Source organism: Capra hircus, chromosome 5 (genome assembly GCF_001704415.2).
Source record: "Capra hircus breed San Clemente chromosome 5, ASM170441v1, whole genome shotgun sequence".
Lineage (NCBI taxonomy): Eukaryota > Metazoa > Chordata > Mammalia > Artiodactyla > Bovidae > Capra > Capra hircus.
Genome location: NC_030812.1, coordinates 78,926,717 through 78,945,227, shown reverse-complemented (window position 1 = coordinate 78,945,227; position 18,511 = coordinate 78,926,717). Strand labels below are relative to the sequence as shown.

General features: G+C 40.9%; 1 pseudogene; it reads right to left on the bottom strand.

Moving 5' to 3' along the window:
- On the bottom strand, positions 407–18,511 carry LOC102182484 (annotated as a pseudogene).

The following is an 18,511-nucleotide window of genomic DNA, read 5'->3' as shown; positions in this document are numbered from 1 at the left end:
CTTACAATCAAAAACCAAGTTCTGACATGAGCTATCCATAACCTTCTAGTGAAACAATGATCCCAAATCCATTCTAGGTAAATCTTCATGGAAAATCTGAAAAGCATAAAAGAAAGAAATCTCAGTAATATTTTCCCAGAAAGTGGATGCTCTTTGGATTACATTATGCATTAGACCCTGAGAATTCATGGGGACAGATAGTAGGAATAACTCTGTAATTGATTTCAAAGATGACTTTTGAAGAAAGAACTGATATGTGATATTCAGTACTCCACAGATAAGAGAAATACTTAACAAAATTTAATGTTGCTGAAGTTTTGGTCTAAAGCTGTGGCCTTTGGTTTGTATGACATTCTCTTCTGACAAGCCAGGAATCACCTTTTTTTTGCCGAGTTTTATGGTTTTATTAACATAAACAAAATTGCTCAGTAGCCCTCTCTTCATTTTCTTTGCTGTGCAGCCTGGCGTTGGGATTGCTGACTCTGATGGCCAGTAGGGCTGCTCTTTCCACAATGGCTTTGGAGTTCTTGGAGGAGATGTTGTGAGCAGTCCCGGCACTGGAAGACATTACACATCAGCAGTACTTCAAGCTCCTTGAGGTTGTGGACCAGGAACTTCCGGAGGCCACTGGGCCACAAGCACTTTGTTTTCTTATTGCTCCCCTAACCATGTTGGACATCAAGGTCTTTGGCCCTTGAACCTCCTGCCCACCCTGTTTCAGTGCCTCTGTGTTTCTGATGGTTCTGTTTAATTTTGATATTATCGGTCTGACTGGTGCTGGATGAACTCCTTGGTCCTCTTTTTGACCCTGATTTTGGGCTTCAGGAGGGGACTGAGAGTGGCAATGATGCCAAGCAGGAGATGGCTACCACTTCCTAGGCAGCTCCAAAAAAGAGGAGAAATCTCCTCTTTGAACCACAGAAAAATAAATGGAAGTATAGTTACTCTTTTACAATTGTTTCACCTTTATCATTTTTTCAGGAAAGTAATTTATGCTGTACATCTATCCTCTTTTGCAAAGAATTATTACCTAAGCAGGAAGTTTCCTTGGTTTTTGTGTTGCCATGAGGATATCACCCAAGAGTGAAGCTCCTAGTGTGAATGGAAGCTCCCTTTGTGGGAAGTGTCTGCAGACTTAACCCTTGGGCCCCGTGACAATCTCCAAGTTATGGCAATTGCATTAGGTTTATATGACCATCCACCTCTGAGATTACTAAAGTCATTGCAGTTCCCACAATATATATATTTTTAACTTTCATGAAAACTGTGTCAGTGCAGGAATAAAGGTTATAACTGGGTGGAGTCTTGATCACCATCAGCACCTTGCAAATTTCAGAAGACTTTGAGTTAGAAAATATATCAAAGGTAAAATATAATCTTTTAATAGGATCTAGAGTGGTAAGGCCCAGCTGAATTTTGTAATCAGTGACTTGACAAACTGTAGCCAACTCACAGCAACTTGTTTCTTGGGCATAGAAGCAAATGGGAAACATCTCTGTATAAAAAAAGAAATGAATTTGTTCTTCATATAAAAACTAGGTCTTTTGCTTTTCTCCCTCATTTTTTTCCTAAGTGTCTCCTCTAAGCTAGGACTATGCTGGCACTGGAGACACAGTGAAGACCTGATATTCTAATGGAATATCTGACAAAGTATATGCAAACTGAAACAGCTGAAAATTATCATAAGTTTTGTGAAAGAAATTTACATGAATCCAAGAGAAGGAAACATATTCATTACTATTACATGGGGTGTTCCAGAGGGCTTCTCTGGGCATGTGGCATTTAATCTGACACCTGAAGGGTAAGACAGGAACCAGCTTTGTGAACTGTGTGCTCCATGGAAGGAACAGTCTGTGCAATGGTCCTGGGGTGAGCTTGTGTAGCTATATAGCTGCTGTGGGCTTTTACAAAGTCTCTCTTTTTTTTTTTTTCTTGACAGAATCATGCCAATGACTCCTTTATAATATTATATTAATTATAAATATGGGTACCTGGGATTGGGTAGTAAAAGTTTATGCATTTTACTACCTTCAGGAAATGCTCTTGTGTCCTCTCCTAGACCTGAATCGTTATATCATTACACAGATTTCAGGGGTAGTGGAGAGAGATCTGTAAAATTGGAAGAAAATTTTATTTTCTCTGTTCTCAGCACAGAACAGGCCTGGTAATGTTCAGTGCACTGATGTGCTATACAAATCTTTGCCCTTTTGGGGGGGAGGGGTGTTAATTAATCTATATATTTTAATTGGCAGATAATTACTTTATAATACTGTGGTGTTTTTGCCAGACATTGACATGAATCAGCCACAGGTGCACATGTGTCCCCTCCATCCTGAATCCCCCCCTACCTCCCTCCCCACCCCATCCCTCTTGGTAGTCTCAGAGCACTGGCTTTGAATGATCTGTTTCATGCATTGAACTTGACTCGTCATCTCTTTTACATATGGTAATATACATGTTTCAGTGCTATTCTCTCATATCATCCCACCCTTGCCTTTTCCCACTTAGTCCAAAAGTCTTCTTTACATCTCTGTCTCTTTTGCTGCCTTGCATATAGCATTGTCTTTATTGTCTTTCTAAATTCCATATATATGCCTTAATATACTATATTGGTGTTTCTCTTTCTGACTTACTTCACTCTGTATAATAGGCTCCAGTTTCATCCACCTCATTAGAACTGACTCAAATGCATTTTTTATAGCTGAGTAACATTCCATTGTGTATATGTGCCACAGCTTCCTTATCCATTTGTCTGCCAATGGACATCTGGGTTGCTTCCATGTCCTAGCTAATGTAAACAGTGAACATTGGGGTACATGTGTCTCTTTCAGTTCTGGTTTCTTTGGTGTGTATGCCCAGCAGTGGGATTGCTGGGTCATATGGCACTTCTATTTCAGGTTTTTTAAGGAATCTCCACAGTGTTCTCCATAGTGGCTATACCAGTTTGCATTTCTACCAGTGGTGTAAGAGGGTTCCTTTTCTCTACACCCTGTCCAGCATTTATTGTTTGTAGGCCTTTTTGATAGCAGACATTCTGACAGATGTGAGATGGTACCTCATTATGGTTTTGATTTGGATTTCTCTAAGAAGGAGTGATGTTGAGCATCTTTTCATGTGTTTATTAGCCATCTGTATGCTTCTTTGGAGAAATGTCTGTTTAATTCTTTGGCCCACCTTTTGACTGGGTTGTTTGTTTTCCTGGTATTGAGCTGCATGAGCTGCTTGTGTATTTTGGAGATTAATTCTTTGTCAGTTGTTTAATTTGCTGTTATTTTCTCCCATTCTGAAGGCCACCTTTTCACCTTGCTTATAGTTTCCTTCATTGTGCAAATGCTTTTAAGTTTAATTAGGTCCTATTTGTTTTCTGTTTTTATTTCCATTACTCTCTGAGGTAGGTCATATAGGATCTTGCTGTGATTTATGTCAGAAAGTGTTATGCCTATGTTCTCCTCTAGGAGTTTTATAGTTTCTGGTCTTATATTTAGACCTTTAATCCATTTTGAGTTTATTTTTATGTGTGGTGTTAGAAAGTGTTCTAGTTTCATTCTTTATAGGTGTTGACCAGTTTTCCCAGCACCACTTGTTAAAGAGATTGTCTTTACTCCATTGTATGTTCTTGCCTCCTTTGTCAAAGATAAGGTGTCCATATGTGTGTGGATTTATCTCTGGGCTTTCTATTTTGTTCCATTGATCTATATTTCTGTCTTTATGCCAGTACCATACTGTCTTGATGACTGTAGCTTTACAGTATAGTTTGAAGTCAGGAAGATTGATTGCTCCATTTCCATTCTTCTTTCTCAAGATTGCTTTGCCTATTCAAGTTATTTTTTTTTCTTCCCATACACATTGTGTAATTATTCTAGTTCTGTGAAAAATACCATTGGTAGCTTAATAGGGATTGCATTGAATCTATAGATTGCTTTGGGGTAGTATACTCATTTTCACTATATTGATTCTTCCAATCCATGAACATGGTATATTTCTCCATCTATTTGTGTTATCTTTGATTTCATTCATCAGTGTTTTATAGTTTTCTATATATATAGGTGTTTTGTTTCTTTAGGTAAATTTATTTCTAAGTATTTTATTCTTTTCATTTCAATGGTGAATGGGATTGTTTCCTTAATTTCTCTTTCTTTTTTTCATTGTTAGTGTGTAGGAATTCAAGGGATTTCTGTGTATCAATTTCATATCCTGCGACTGTACTATATTTGTTGATTAGCTCTAGTGATTTTTCTGGTGACATCTTTAGGGTTTTCTATATAAAGGATCATCTCATCTGCAAACCATGAGAGTTTTACTTCTTTTTTTCTAGTCTGGATTCCTTTTATTTATTTTCCTTCTCTTATTGCTGCAGCTAGGACTACCAAAACTATGTTGACTAATAGTGGTGAAAGTGGGCACCTTGTCTTATTCCTAATTTTAAAGGAAATGCTTTTAGTTTTTTGCCATTGAGAATAATGTTTGCTGTGGGTTTGTCCTATATGGTTTTTATTACATTGAGGTATGTTCCTTTTGTGCCTGTTTTCTGGACAGTTTTGATCGTAATTGGGTGTTGAATTTTCTCGAAGGCTTTCTCTGCATCTATTGAGAAAATCTTATGGTTTTTATCTTTCAATTTGTTAATATGGTGCATCACATTGATTGATTTGCAAATATTGAAGAATGCTTGCATCTCTGGGATAAAACCCACTTGGTCATGATATATGATCTTTTTAATATGTTGTTGGATTCTGTTTGCTAGAATTTTGTTGAGTATTTTTTCATTTATGTTTGTCAGTGATATTGGCCTGTAGTTTTCTTTTTTTGTGGCATCTTTTTCTGGTTTTGGTATTAGGGTGCTGGTGGCCTCACAGAATGAGTTTGGGAGTTTACCTTCCTCTGAAGTTTTCTGAAAGAGTTTGAATAGGATAGGTGTTAGCTCTTCTCTAAATTTTTGGTAGAATTCACCTGTGAAGCCATCTGGTCCTAGGCTTTTGTTTGTTGGGAGATTTTTTTATTACAGTTTTGATTTCCATGCTTGTGATGTTAAGCACTGTTAAGATTTTCTATTTCTTCCTGGTTCAATTTTGGAAGGTTATAGTTTTCTAAGGATTTGTCTATTTCTTCCAGGTTGCCCATTTTATTGGCATTTTATTGCTCATAGCAGTCTCTTGTGATCTTTTGTATTTCTGTGTTGTCTGTTGTGATTTCTCCATTTTCATTTATAATTTTATTGATTTGATTCTTCTCCCTTTTTTTTCTTGATGAGTCTGGCTAATGTCTTATCTATTTTATTTATTTTCTCAAAGAATCAGCTTTTAGTTTTGTTGATTTTTTCTATAGTCTCCTTCATTTCTTTTTCATTTATTTCTGCTCTGATTTTTGCCTTTTTTAACCTAGTTATTTTGCTGATCTGAAAGGAATAAATTTTCACTTTGTAGTAGTCCTCACCCTTATGCCAAATTGGACCAAGGTGTTTTTCTTTCTACACATTTTGAGTCTTGGATCTAAGCAGCTTTTATGGCTTACTTGAACTCTTTCAGGTTGTTGCAATGTTTCTACAAGGTTTAATACTTAGTGTTTATTGAATGAATCCTCCTCCTAAGTCACGTCAGTCATGTACGACTCTGTGCGACCCCATAGATGGTGGCCCACCAGCCTCCCGTCCCTGGGATTTTCCAGGCAAGCATACTGGAGTGGGTTGCCATTTCCTTTTCCAGTGCAGGAAAGTGAAAAGTGAAAGTGAAGTTGCTCAGCCGTGTCTGACTCTTCGTGACCCCATGGACTGCAGCCTACCAGGCTCCTCATCCATGGGATTTCCCAGGCAAGAGTACTGGAGTGGGTTGCCATTGCCTTTATTGAATGACTAGACGAGGGGAAAAAAGATGAATGAAATGTAGATACCGAAATCTATACCATATTTTAAACTCTCACTATTTTGGTAAGTACATAGGGAAAGAATAGCCAAGTGATACCAAAAGGTACAGGGAAGGCTCTGAAAAAAGGGGGATCAATGAAATGAAGAAGCCTCATATGATTCTTTAAATCTGAATGAAATAATGATACTGGCCAAACACAAAGGATCTCAGATAGAAGGCAGAACACAAAGCATCGTTAGGTCTTCAAGGGCCTCAGAGACCCATGGTATTCTCATAAGTCTTAGTCTCTAGGAAAGAGCAGCTATACCATAGCTGAACACTAAAGGAGGTTGCAAACAGAGACTTAGAGGTCCAGAACTTCTTGATTCTTATTTTGATTTGTCTTAAAAAGAAACCTGTATTCTGTTTTACTGACTTGTGGTTACCAACTGTCCATTATAAAAAGCTTGTTTAAAAAAAATAAATTCCCTTTACTTTGATTAGAGCCAAGGATGGTGTCTTAATGATAGCACATCCTGAAAGTAGAAGCCTAATAAAGATGCAGTGTTATAAATGATAGTGTTTCCTTTAAGTTTATACTGGGAGGCATGTTTCACGAAAGCACATTTTTACCCAGTGAGAACAGTCCCACACCACCTGTTTGTCTGACTTGTTTCCCAAAACCTGGGAGTGGATCACTAAAGGATCTAGTGGTCGTCACCCTTGTACAGAATTGGACGAGGTTGTTTTTCTTTCAACACAGTTTGAGTCTTGGATCTTAGCAGCTTTTATAGATTACTTGAACTCTTTCAGGTTGTTGCAATGTTTCTATAAGGTTTGATACTCAGAACATTAAGACACAATATTCAAAAAGTGACACCTAAGTTTACCTAATGCAGATTCTTGCCTCATCACAACTAAGACTGATTGAGAAACTGTGCTGAATTTCCTAAACTCTGGTTTGTGTGCAACTTGGCAGGAGGGCTTGGACCCTGAGAGCTGAACCACAGGGCACTGTGGGGCATGCAACTCTCCTGCAAAGCTTGTCTTTGGCTGTGTGGATTAAATAATGGTTTGGCTTTGCTTTGGTGTCTCTGACCTCTCTCAGGCAGTTAACATATTTCTTGATCCCTAACTAAAAGGAAAACACAGTGGGATTCAACTCTCATTGTTTTCACCTCTAATTGGGGGATTAAGACACACAGACATTTAAGGAAGGGAAAGAACAGTGAAGGTGCTAAGTAAGAATAAAAGGAGATTATAAGATGAAATGACATGAGGCAATCAATGATTATGTGCCAAGGACTGACGTAAACTGTAGCTGAGGGGATGGGTAGAGGGAGGAGATGTGCCAGGATCCCAGAGTAGCCCAGGCAGGTGTCATGGATGAAGTCAAACCTGATTTGGGCCTTGAGTAGGCCAGTAGTTTGCAAACTTCCATGCTCATCAGAGCCATCTGGGGAGGTTCTAAAGAAGGCCAAGTAGACAGGCATAAAAGAGGAGAGAGGGTGCCTCTGAGAAGGAAAGAAAGTTTAAAGAATCAAAGTTTGTTTGGTTGCTGTAAAAAGTTAGTGTAGGAGGAGAAAAAAGAGAGAAGGCAGAAAAGTCAGGTTTCATCTGATTTTTAAGTAACCTTGTGTGCCAGGCCAAAGAATTATGGAAACATATTTGGCTCAGAATAGTAGGGTATTTTCAGCCATAGCACCTGACTCTCACAACTGGACAAGGATATTAGAATTCCTCTGTATCACATTGCTCCTCACTTCCCACTTCCACTCCCTGCTTGGAAGCTTAACAGAAATTAGGTGTAGATATGTGCTAATATGGGCTTCCCAGGTGGCACTAGAGGTAAAGAATCCTCCTGCCAATTCAGGAAACATGAGACATGGGTTCAATCCCTGGGTCAGGAAGATCCCCTGGAGGAGGGCATGACAACCCACTCCAGTATTCTTTCCTGGAGAATCCCGTGGACAGAGGAGCCTGATGGGCTACAGTCCATCAAGTCATAGAGTCAGACATGACTGAAGCGACTGAGTACACACACATGCATGTGCTAATACATCACCACTTTCTCATTCTCTCACATAACAGGATTCCAGCTGTTACTGTGGGGATGTGGGGATTCATATAAAAGCAGTGCTGTGTGGGAACCCCTGAGTAACAGCCCAGCAGGGGGCACCCTTGAGGCAGCAAAGCTAACACCTCCAACGCAGGGCACTCATCCTGTTTACCTAGGATGAGGGGACTCTTGCATTGGTCCGTCCTGAATCACACAGATATTTTCATTATGGCTTGGGTCCACTTGTCACTTTGATTTGTTCTAGTGTCTCTCTGCTTCTTTTTCTTTCTCCTTGTTTGAAAGATGTGCACAGGTAATGTTTCAATTGTATCGTAGCTTAGTGGGCTGAGGCCATTTTGATGGATGAATGAATGGATGATAGCTAGCTAGCTAGAGATTTTTTTTTTTTTTAAAGAAGCCCATCTAATGAGAAGGAGATGATTCTGTTTCCACCTGGCATTTCATAAGATTCTTTGCAAATAAAATTCTATTCAATTTTAAGATAAATGTTACACTGTGCATGTATGTTAAATTGCTTCAGTTATGCTTGTTTCTTTGTGACCCTATGGACTGTAGCCCACCAGCCTCCTCTGTCCATGAGGTTCTCCAAGCAAGAATACTGGAGTGGGTTGCCATGCCCTTCTCCAGGGAATCTTCCTGACCCAGGGATCCTGCCATCTACTGTCACTCAGCTTCTTAGCACTGAATAGCCACAAACTAGACAGGGAAGGCTTTTGCCCAAACCTCAGTGATGTGGGGGCTTGAACCCTGCTACTTTGTCCATTGAAATAGGGAATTTAGGATTTATTAGAAACCAGGAGTCAAACAACATTTCCTCTAACTTTTTGTGTCATCCTTGATAGGATGGTTTGCCATTCCCTTCAACAGTGGACCATGTTTTGTCAGAACTCTCCACCATGTCCTATCTGTCCTGGGTGGCCCTACATGGCATGGCTCATAGTTTCATTAAGTTAGACAAGACTGTGGTCCATGTGATCAGATTGGTTAGTTTTCTGTGATTGTGGTTTTCATTCTGTCTGCCCTCTAGTGGAGAAGAGTAAGAGGCTTATGGAAGCTTCCTTATGGGAGAGATTGAGGGGAAAACTGGGTCTTGTTCTGATGGGTAGGGCCATGCTCAGTAAATCTATAATCCAATTTTCTGTTGATGGGCAGGGCTGTATTCCCTCCCTGTTATTTGACTTGATGCTAAACTATGGTGGAGGTAATGAAGATAATGGCAACCTCCTTCAAAAGGTCCCATGCACACACTGCTGCACTCAGTGCCCCCAGCCCTGCAGCAGGCCACCGCCAACCCGTGCCTCTGCCAGAGACTCCTGGACACTCCTGGGCAAGTCTGGGTCAGTCTCTTGTGGGGTCACTGCTCCTTTCTCCTGGGTCCTGGTGTGCACAAGGTTTTGTTTGTGCCATCCAAGAGTCTGTTTATCCAGTCCTGTGTAAGTTCTGGTGGCTCTATGGTGGGGTTAATGGCGACCTCCTCCAAGAGGGCTTATGCCTTTCCCAGGTCTGCTGCGCCCAGAGCCCCTGCCCCTGCAGCTGTCCACTGCTGAGTTGTACTTCCACAGGAGATACTCAGAAACAGTTCTGTCTCAGTCTCTTTGGGGTCTCTGGGTCCTGGTGCACACAAGGTTTGTTTGAGCCCTCTGAGCTTCTCTAGTGGATATGGGACTTGATTCTAAATGCAATTTTGCCCCTCCTACTGTCTTCCTGGGGCTTCTCCTTTGCCCTTGGATATGGGGTATCTCCTCAAAGTTGGTCCTGTGCCATGCAGCCACTGCTGCTATTGATTATATTCTTTGCAGCCAAAGATGGAGAAGCTCTATACAGTCAGCAAAAACAAGACCAGGAGCTGACTGTGGCTCAGATCATAAACTCCTTATTGCCAAATTCAGACTTAAATTAAAGAAAGTAGGGAAAACCACTAGACGATTCAGATATGACCTAAATCAAATCCCATACAGTTATACAGTGGAAGTGACAAATAGATTCAAGGGATTAGATCTGATAGACAGAGTGCCTGAATAACTATGGATGGAGGTTCGTGACATTCTACAGGGGGCCATGATCAAGACCATCCCCAAGAAAAATAAATGCAAAAAGGCAAATGGTTGTCTGAGGAAGCCTGACAAATAGCTGTGAAAAGAGAGAAGCTAAAGGCAAAGGATAAAAGGAAAGATATACCCATGTGAATGCAGAGTCTCAAAGAATAGAAAGGAGAGATAAGAAAGCTGACCTCAGTCGCCGATGCACAGAAATAGAGGAAAACAATAGAATGGGAAAGACTAGAGATCTCTTCAAGAAAACTAGAGATACTAAGGGAATATTTCATGCAAACATGGGCACAATAAAGGACAGAAATGGTATGAACCTATCAGAAGCAGAAGATTTTGAGACGAGGTGGCAGGAGTACAAAGAAGAACTACACAAAAAAGATCTTCGTGACCCAGATAATCATAATGGTATGATCACTCACCTAGAGCCAGACATCCTGGAATGTGAAGTCGAATGGGCCTTAGGAAGCATCACTACAAACAAAGCTAGTGGAGGTCATGAATTCCAGTTGAGCTATTTCAAATCTTAAAAGATGATGCTATGAAAGTGCAGCACTCAATTTGCTAGCAAAGTTGGAGAACTCAGCAGTGGCCACAGGACTGGTAAAGGTCCGTTTTCATTCCAGTCCAACAGAAAGGCAATGCCAAAGAATGTTCAAACTACTGCACAATTGCGCTCATCACACACACTTGCAAAGTAATGCTCAAAATTCTCCAAGCCAGGCTTCAACAGTACACGAACTGTGAACTTCCAGATGTTCAAGCTGGATTTAGAAAAGGCAGAGGAACCAGAGATCAAACTGCCAACATTCACTGGATCATTGAAAAACCAAGAGAGTTCCAGAAAAACATCTATTTCTGCTTTATTGACTACGCCAAAGACTTTGACTGTTTGGATCACAACAGTGTGTGGAAAATTCTTCAGGAGATGGAAATGCCAGTCCACCTTACCTGCCTCTTGAGAAATCTGTATGCAGGTCAAGAAGCAGCAGTTAGAACTGGACATCGAACAACAGACTGGTTCCAGATAGGAAAAGGAGTATGTCAAGGCTGTATATTGTCACCCTGCTTATTTAACTTATGTACAGAGTACATCATGAGAAATGCTGGGCTGGATGAAGCCCAAGCTGGAATCAAGATTGCCAGGAGAAATATCAATAACCTCAGATATGCAGATGACACCACACTTTTAGCAGAAAGCGAAGAAAAACTAGAGTCTCTTGATGAAAGTGAAAGAGGAGAGTGAAAAAGCTGGCTTAAAACTCAACATTCAGAAAACTAAGATCACGGCATCATGTCCCATCACTTCATGGTAAATAAGTGGAAAAACAATGGAAACAGTGAGAGACTTTATTTTGGGGGGCTCCAAAATCACTGCAGATGGTGACTGCAGCCATGAAACTAAAAGACACTTACTCCTTGGGAGAAAAGTTATGACCAACCTCAACAACATATTAAAAAGCAGAGACACTACTTTGCCAACAAAGGTCCATCTAGTCCAAGCTGTGGTTTTTCCAGTAGTCATGTATGGATGTGAGAGTTGGACTATAAAGAAAGCAGAGTGCTAAAGAATTGATGCTTTTGAAGTGTAGTGTTGGAGAAGACTCTTGAGAGTCCCTTGGACTGCAAGGAGATCTAGCCAGTCCATCCTAAAGGAGATCAGTCCTGAATATTCATTGGAAGGAGATTCTGAAGCTGAAACTCCAATATTTTGGCCACCTGATGCAGAGAACTGACTCATTGGAAAGACCCTGACGCTGGGAAAGATTGAAGATGGGAGGAGAAGGGGATGACTGAGGATGAGATGGCTGGATGGCATCACTAACTCAATGGACATGAGTTTGGGTAAGCTCCGGGAGTTGATGACAGACAGGGAGGCCTGGTATCCTGCAGTTCATGAGGTCACTAAGAGTTGGATACGACTGAGCAACTGAACTGAACTGACTGATAGGATAGGGTGTGTCGCCATGCAAGTATGGCAGTTTTTGCCTTTCTTTACTCCTCAATCATGCTCCTGCCATCCATTTTTACTAACAGATTCATTATGGCCAATTTTGTAAGAAGAGATGCAGTTGTCTGGTTTTCAGGTAGCGCCTCTCAGGTGACGCTAGTGGTAGAGAACCCGCCTGCCAGTGCAGGAGACATAAGAGATACAGGTTTGATCCCAGGGTCAGGAAGATCCCCTGGAGGAGGGCATGACCACCAACTCCAGCATTCTTGCCTGGAGAATTCCATGGACAGAGGAGCCTGGTCGGCTCCCATGAATGGAGTCGAAGAGAGTTGAATGTGACTGACCACACACACACACAGTAAGAATTTATGAAGAACTGTGGTCTTGAGCAAAATGCTGGAGAGAAGAAACAGAAATTTTTTTGGACATAGTGGCTCAAAAGACAGACTTATAAATATGAGCCAATTAGAGAATAAATGAATGCTAAAGTGAGACATGCTTAAAACAGCTGCACTACCTGTTCTGAAAAGGAAATGATGATTGTGTGCTTTGGAGTGCTTATCTGAAACATGGGACTTACTTATGAGTGGGATTTAATTTCCAGGTCATGGAAGAAAAATGAGCAACATCATGGGAGAATGTTCCAGTAACAAAATATAACATTGGTGTGACAAAATAGAAACGACTATGGGAAAAGCACTCTGGTTTAGGTAGTTTAGTCTGGAGAGGATACACGCAGGACTCTCTAAAGGAGAACAGATCTAGCTAGAAGACAAGCTAGAAGGCTGTTGCAAAAATTCAGTTCAGTTCAGTTCAGTTGCTCAGTCGTGTCCGACTCTTTGTGACCCCATGAATCGCAGCATGCCAGGCCTCCCTGTCCATCACCATCTCCCGGAGTTCACTCAGACTCACGTCCATCGAGTCCGTGATGCCATCCAGCCATCTCATCCTCGGTCATCCCCTTCTCCTCCTGCCCCCAATCTCTCCCAGCATCAGAGTCTTTTCCAATGAGTCAACTCTTCGCATGAGGTGGCCAAAGTACTGGAGCTTCAGCTTTAGCATCATTCCTTCCCAAGAAATCCCAGGGTTGGTCTCCTTCAGAATGGACTGGTTGGATCTCCTTGCAGTCCAAGGGACTCTCAAGAGCCTTCTCCAACACCATAGTTCAAAAGCATCAATTCTTCGGCGCTCAGCCTTCTTCACAGTCCAACTCTCACATCCATACATGACCACAGGAAAAACCATAGCCTTGACTAGACGGACCTTAGTCGGCAAAGTAATGTCTCTGCTTTTGAATATACTATCTAGGTTGGTCATAACTTTTCTTCTAAGGAGCAAAAATTCAGACAGGGGGTAATTTGGACCTGAACTAAAATCAAAGATCTGCACAAGAAAAAGAAGATCCAAGAAAAATCTCATTTTCTGAAAGGGTATAAGATTGTATAAACTTTCTAATTTAAAAGAAACCTTGAGAACATATAGTTTAATGAATAACAAAATGTTTTCCTCTGGTATCAGTGTTCTCAGCAAAGATTTTTGTCTTTAGAAGTGCTTTTGATGTTACAAGTATGTTCCTAAAAAGCCTTCTCTCACTGCCTTTCTTCTTTTTTTCCCATAGATGAGGTTAAAATGAAAAGTGAAACACAGTCTCTCAGTTGTGTCTGACTCTGTGGGACCTCATGGTCTATAGCTTGCCTGTCTCCTCTGTCCTTGGCATTTTCTCGGCAAGAATACTAGAGTGGGTAGCCATTCCTTTCTCCAGGGGATCTTCCCAACCCAAGGATTGAACCCAGGTCTTCTGAATTGCAGGCTGACTCTTTGCTGTCTGAGCCTTCAGGGATGGAGTAGAGCCATCAGGATGGAGTAGAGTAGATCAATCATCACTGTATTTGTTTTGAGAATTGGACTAGCCTGTGTTCTAGTTCATTTGAAACTGAACCTGTACATTTCATCAAGTGATGCCTTCCTTTAGGATGAATAGATTTTTTAGTAGTTTGCTACTGCTGCTAAGTCACTTCAGTTGTGTCTGACTCTGTGTGACCCCATAGATGGCAGCCCACCAGGCTCCCCCATCCCTGGGATTCTCCAGGCAAGAACACTGGAGTGGGTTGCCATCTCCTTCTCCAATGCATGAAAGTGAAAAGTGAAAGGGAAGTCGCTCAGTTGTGTCCGACTCTTCACGACCCCATAGACTGCAGCCCACCAGCCTCCTCTGTCCATGGGAATTTCCAGGCAAGAGTACTGGAGTGGGGTGCCATTGCCTTCTCCCTTTTAGTAGTTTACAAAGGCTAAATTGGTCTAGGGGTGGGAGCAGTGATGTCACCAGCTCAGACTGGGAAGAAGGCATCACTGCCAATGACCTTTTAATCCTGCTAGTGGAAAATATAGAAGTTAGTGTTGCTAGGCAGACTGGGTAGAAATGAACAGTATAAGATTACCTCCTTGCCACTAGTTTTTTTTTTTTTTAAACATATCAGGACTTTTCTTCAACAAGGAACACACACACATACAGTAAAGTGTAAAAGAAAAAATGATGAATTCAATCAGACAAACTAATGTCAAACTCAACCCTGTCCCTACCTCCTCATTCACATATACTAATTTTGTGACATTGGCAAGTCACTTAATTTCTTCTTATTTCCTAAACTTCTCTTGCTTCATCTCATCAGCATCAAAACAATTGTTAATATATGGTAGGCAGTTTATAAATATTTTTGTGAGACAGATAATCAGAAAAAATTACATTTCCTTGTAATCAAGGATGAAGAAATACAAAGAGTTGTCTGCAGAAGGCACTTGTTAGTTTGTTCCAGGACTGATTTCAAAGCCCAAGCTCTTTACGCCACCTCACCCCAGTGGTGCATGTGGTCAAGTAGAGCTTATGCTATGTGTGGTCATTTCTGCCTCTGGTAGTTGTTTGTCCTTGTAGGTATATAAATAAAAAATGGTAGAGCCTGGGTGCATCAGCTATGACAACAAGAATTGCTGACTTTTCTGTGGCTAGCTAGGCTTTTTATTAAATATTCAGTTTTGATGCGAGTTAGCAGAGTATTATGCTAGCCAGCCCAAATTTGATTTACTCTTATAACAATGTGTATTCAAATTAGAAAAAAAAAAAAAAAAAAGCTCACCAGTCTCCCAAGACACAGTACTGGTAACCCTTTACGGACACCACTGTAAAAGTTTGCAGATCCCTTTAAACACAAAGAATAATGACAAAAGACACCAGCCCACCAACCACAGTTCAGCAGAGGTGGAAAGTCGACTTCAAATGTGCTAGTATTTTTTTCTTTATCAACTTTATTGAGGAATGACTTATACATGATAAGCTACGTCTAAAATGAATGAATTCCAGCCATCATATACACTGATAAAATAACCAGTCAATACCTAGAACAATTCCACAAACATAGAATGGTTCATCATTCCTTTTTAAATGTCCATCCCTTCCTCTAACCTTGACACCAGGAAACCACTGTTCTATTGTTGACACCATAGATTAATTTTTAATTTATATAAATTGAAAAATAAAGTAAAAATGTATCGTTCATCTAAGTATGGAAAGTCATTCACTACTTTCATGTCTCTATTGGTTATACACACATTTGTATCCGTATGTGAAGCAGAGTAGTGTTGCTGGGACTAATCTTCAGCTCTGTAGAGTCACATTCTTCCTACAGATACTCTTAAATAATCCTGGCAAAGAATTGGATAAGCCCCTTCCATCCTCTTTCTAAGACTTTTCCCAAGTGCTTCACATTTACCAAATGCATGCACATCACTGTATTTGACTGATAACAGCCATGTCATGTATTTTATGGCAAGGTTAGTATTTCTACACACTGAGAAAGCTATATTCAGAAAAACGGTGACATTCTAGTGAGTGGCTGACCAAGAAAGAGAATCCAGGCTTTCCTCTCCTTTTGCAGTAGTCATGCCGTCATGAACAAGGGAACCTATAACAATAATAAATCCAGCTGTTACATGAATCCCTAGAGAACTGTTAATAACTCCTATGTAACTTTCCAATCATAGAGTTAGAAAATTAAATTGGAAAAGATGGAGTTGTGTGAGTGTTCTGAGTTGAACTGTGTCCCTTCTTCTCCCCTGCAAATTCATATGTTGATGTCCTAACCCCAGAGCCTCAGAATGTGACCACATTGGAAAATAGGGTTGCTGCAGATGTAGTTAGTTAAGATGAAACCATACTGAAGAAAGGCAGGCCCATCATCCAGGGTGACCAGAGTCTTTATAAAAAGAGGAAACTTTGGACACTGAGACCCAGAGGGATAAAAACACATGAAGATTGGAGCTATATAGTCACAATCCAAGAAACCACCAGAAGCTAAGAAAGAGGCCTGGGACAATTCATTCTCTGTCATCTCAGGGGTAGTGTGGCCTTATCAACACCTTGGTTTTGAACTTCTGGCCTCCAGAACTATGAGGCATCTTCTCTTGTTCCAAGCCACCCAGCTTGTAGTACTTTGTTGCAGCAGCCCAAGGGAATGAATCTAATAGAGCGAGTGAGCCACAAGAAAACACAAACTATACTACGACATGAAGAAAGTATGTATTTTAACAAGTACACTTAAGATCTTTCGCTGAACGTTAATGCTGATTAAGATTGTCCAGAAAGTTAATTGATAGAATCAGACACTTTGAAAAGATAAAGAAATTCCATGTTGTCTCAACATTGCTCTAACTTGCATCATAGATTAATACACTTTCATGTCTGGAAGAAATAATAAGGTCACCATGCTCAGCCTTTCAGTGGATAATTGAGTGTCTTTGACGATATGCTAGCTAACTGGTGTTTTCAGCCTCTGCTTGGATACATCTGCTAACTCCTAGGGCTGCTGCTGCTGCTAATTTGCTTCAGTCGTGTCCAACTCTGTGCGACCCCGTAGACGGCAGCCCACTAGGCTCCCCTGTCCCTGGGATTCTCCAGGCAAGAACACTGGAGTGGGTTGCCATTTCCTTCTCCAATGCATGAAAGGGAAAAGTGAAAGTGAAGTCGCTCAGTCGTGTCTGGCTCTTCACGACCCCATGGACTGCAGCCCGCCAGCTTCCTCCGTCCATGGGATTTTCCAGGCAAGAGTACTGGAGTGGGTTGCCATTGCCTTCTCCAAACTCCTAGGGCAACCCACTCTATCTTTAGACGCTCTGATTAAAATAGGATTTCTTAGGTTAAACTGAACTGTATCTATCTATAGCTTTCACCCATTCATTATAGTTTAATTTCTTAAAGCAAGAAAGAATGCATTTAATTTCCTTTTCACAGGTTGGGTCCTTTCAGTGTTTCACATCAATCGTGTCACTCCTAAGTCATTTGCTCCCTGAAATAGCTCTTGAGTTCTTTTTACTATTATTCGCATGACACAGTCTGATCAGCTCCATAGAGTGGTCTAGTTTATCTCATCTCTTTTAGAGTGGAACATCTAGATCTTGATAATGGTCACAATAGTGGAGATTAGAATTAAATTAAATATATTATTATTCTAGATAATATCCTTCAATTAATGATGGCTCCATGATAAAGAATCTGCCTGCAGGGCAGGATCTGCCGGAGACATGGATTCAATCCCTGGGTTGGGAAGATCACTTGGAATAAATGGCAACCCACTCCAGTATTCACACCTGGAGAATCCCATGGACAAAGGAGCCTGGTAGGCTATAATTGATAAGGTCCCAAAGAGTGAGACGTGACTGAGGTAACTTAGCTAACAAGATTATATTAACTTTGGGGAGCATCACCATATTCAGTTGTTGTTGTTATTGTTCAGTTTCTCAGTCCTGTCCTACTCTTTGTGACCCCATGGACTGCAGCACATCAAGCTTCGTCCTTCACCATCTTCCAGAGTTTGCTCAAACTCATGTCCATTGATTGAGTCAATGATTCCATACTACCGTCTCATCCTCTATTGTTCCCTTCTCTTCCTGTCCTTAATCTTTTCCATCATCAGGATCTTTTCCAGTGAGTCAGCTCTTCACATCAGGTGGGCAAATTATTGGAGGTTCAGCTTTAGCATCAGTCCTTCCAGTGAATATTCAGAGTTGATTTTCCTTAGGATTGACTGGTTGGATCTCCTTGCTGTCCAAGGGACTCTCAAGAGTCTTCTCCAGCATCACAGTTCGAAAGCATCAATTCTTCCCAGCACTCCACCTTTTTTATTGTCCAGATTTCACGTCCTACATGTCTAGTGGAAAAACCATAGCTTTGACTATATGGACCTTTGTAGGCAAAGTAATGTCTCTGCTTTTGAATATGCTGTCTAGGTTTGTCATAGCTTTTCTTCTAAGGAGCAAGTGTCTTTTAAAACCATGGCTGCAGTCACCACCCACAGTGATTTTGGAGCTCACTGTTTCTGTTTTTTCCCCATCTATTTGCCATGAGATGATAGGATCAGACGCCTTGATCTTCATTTTTTGAATGTTGAGTTATAAGCCAACTTGTTCGCTCTCCTCTTTCACCTTCATCAGGAGGCTCTTTATGTTCAGTAACATTGCATAAAATTAACTGAAGTTCCTGAGTCATTTTTTCCACCAAATAAGCTGCATGATGATAGGCTTTGGCTTGATCATCAAGAACCAT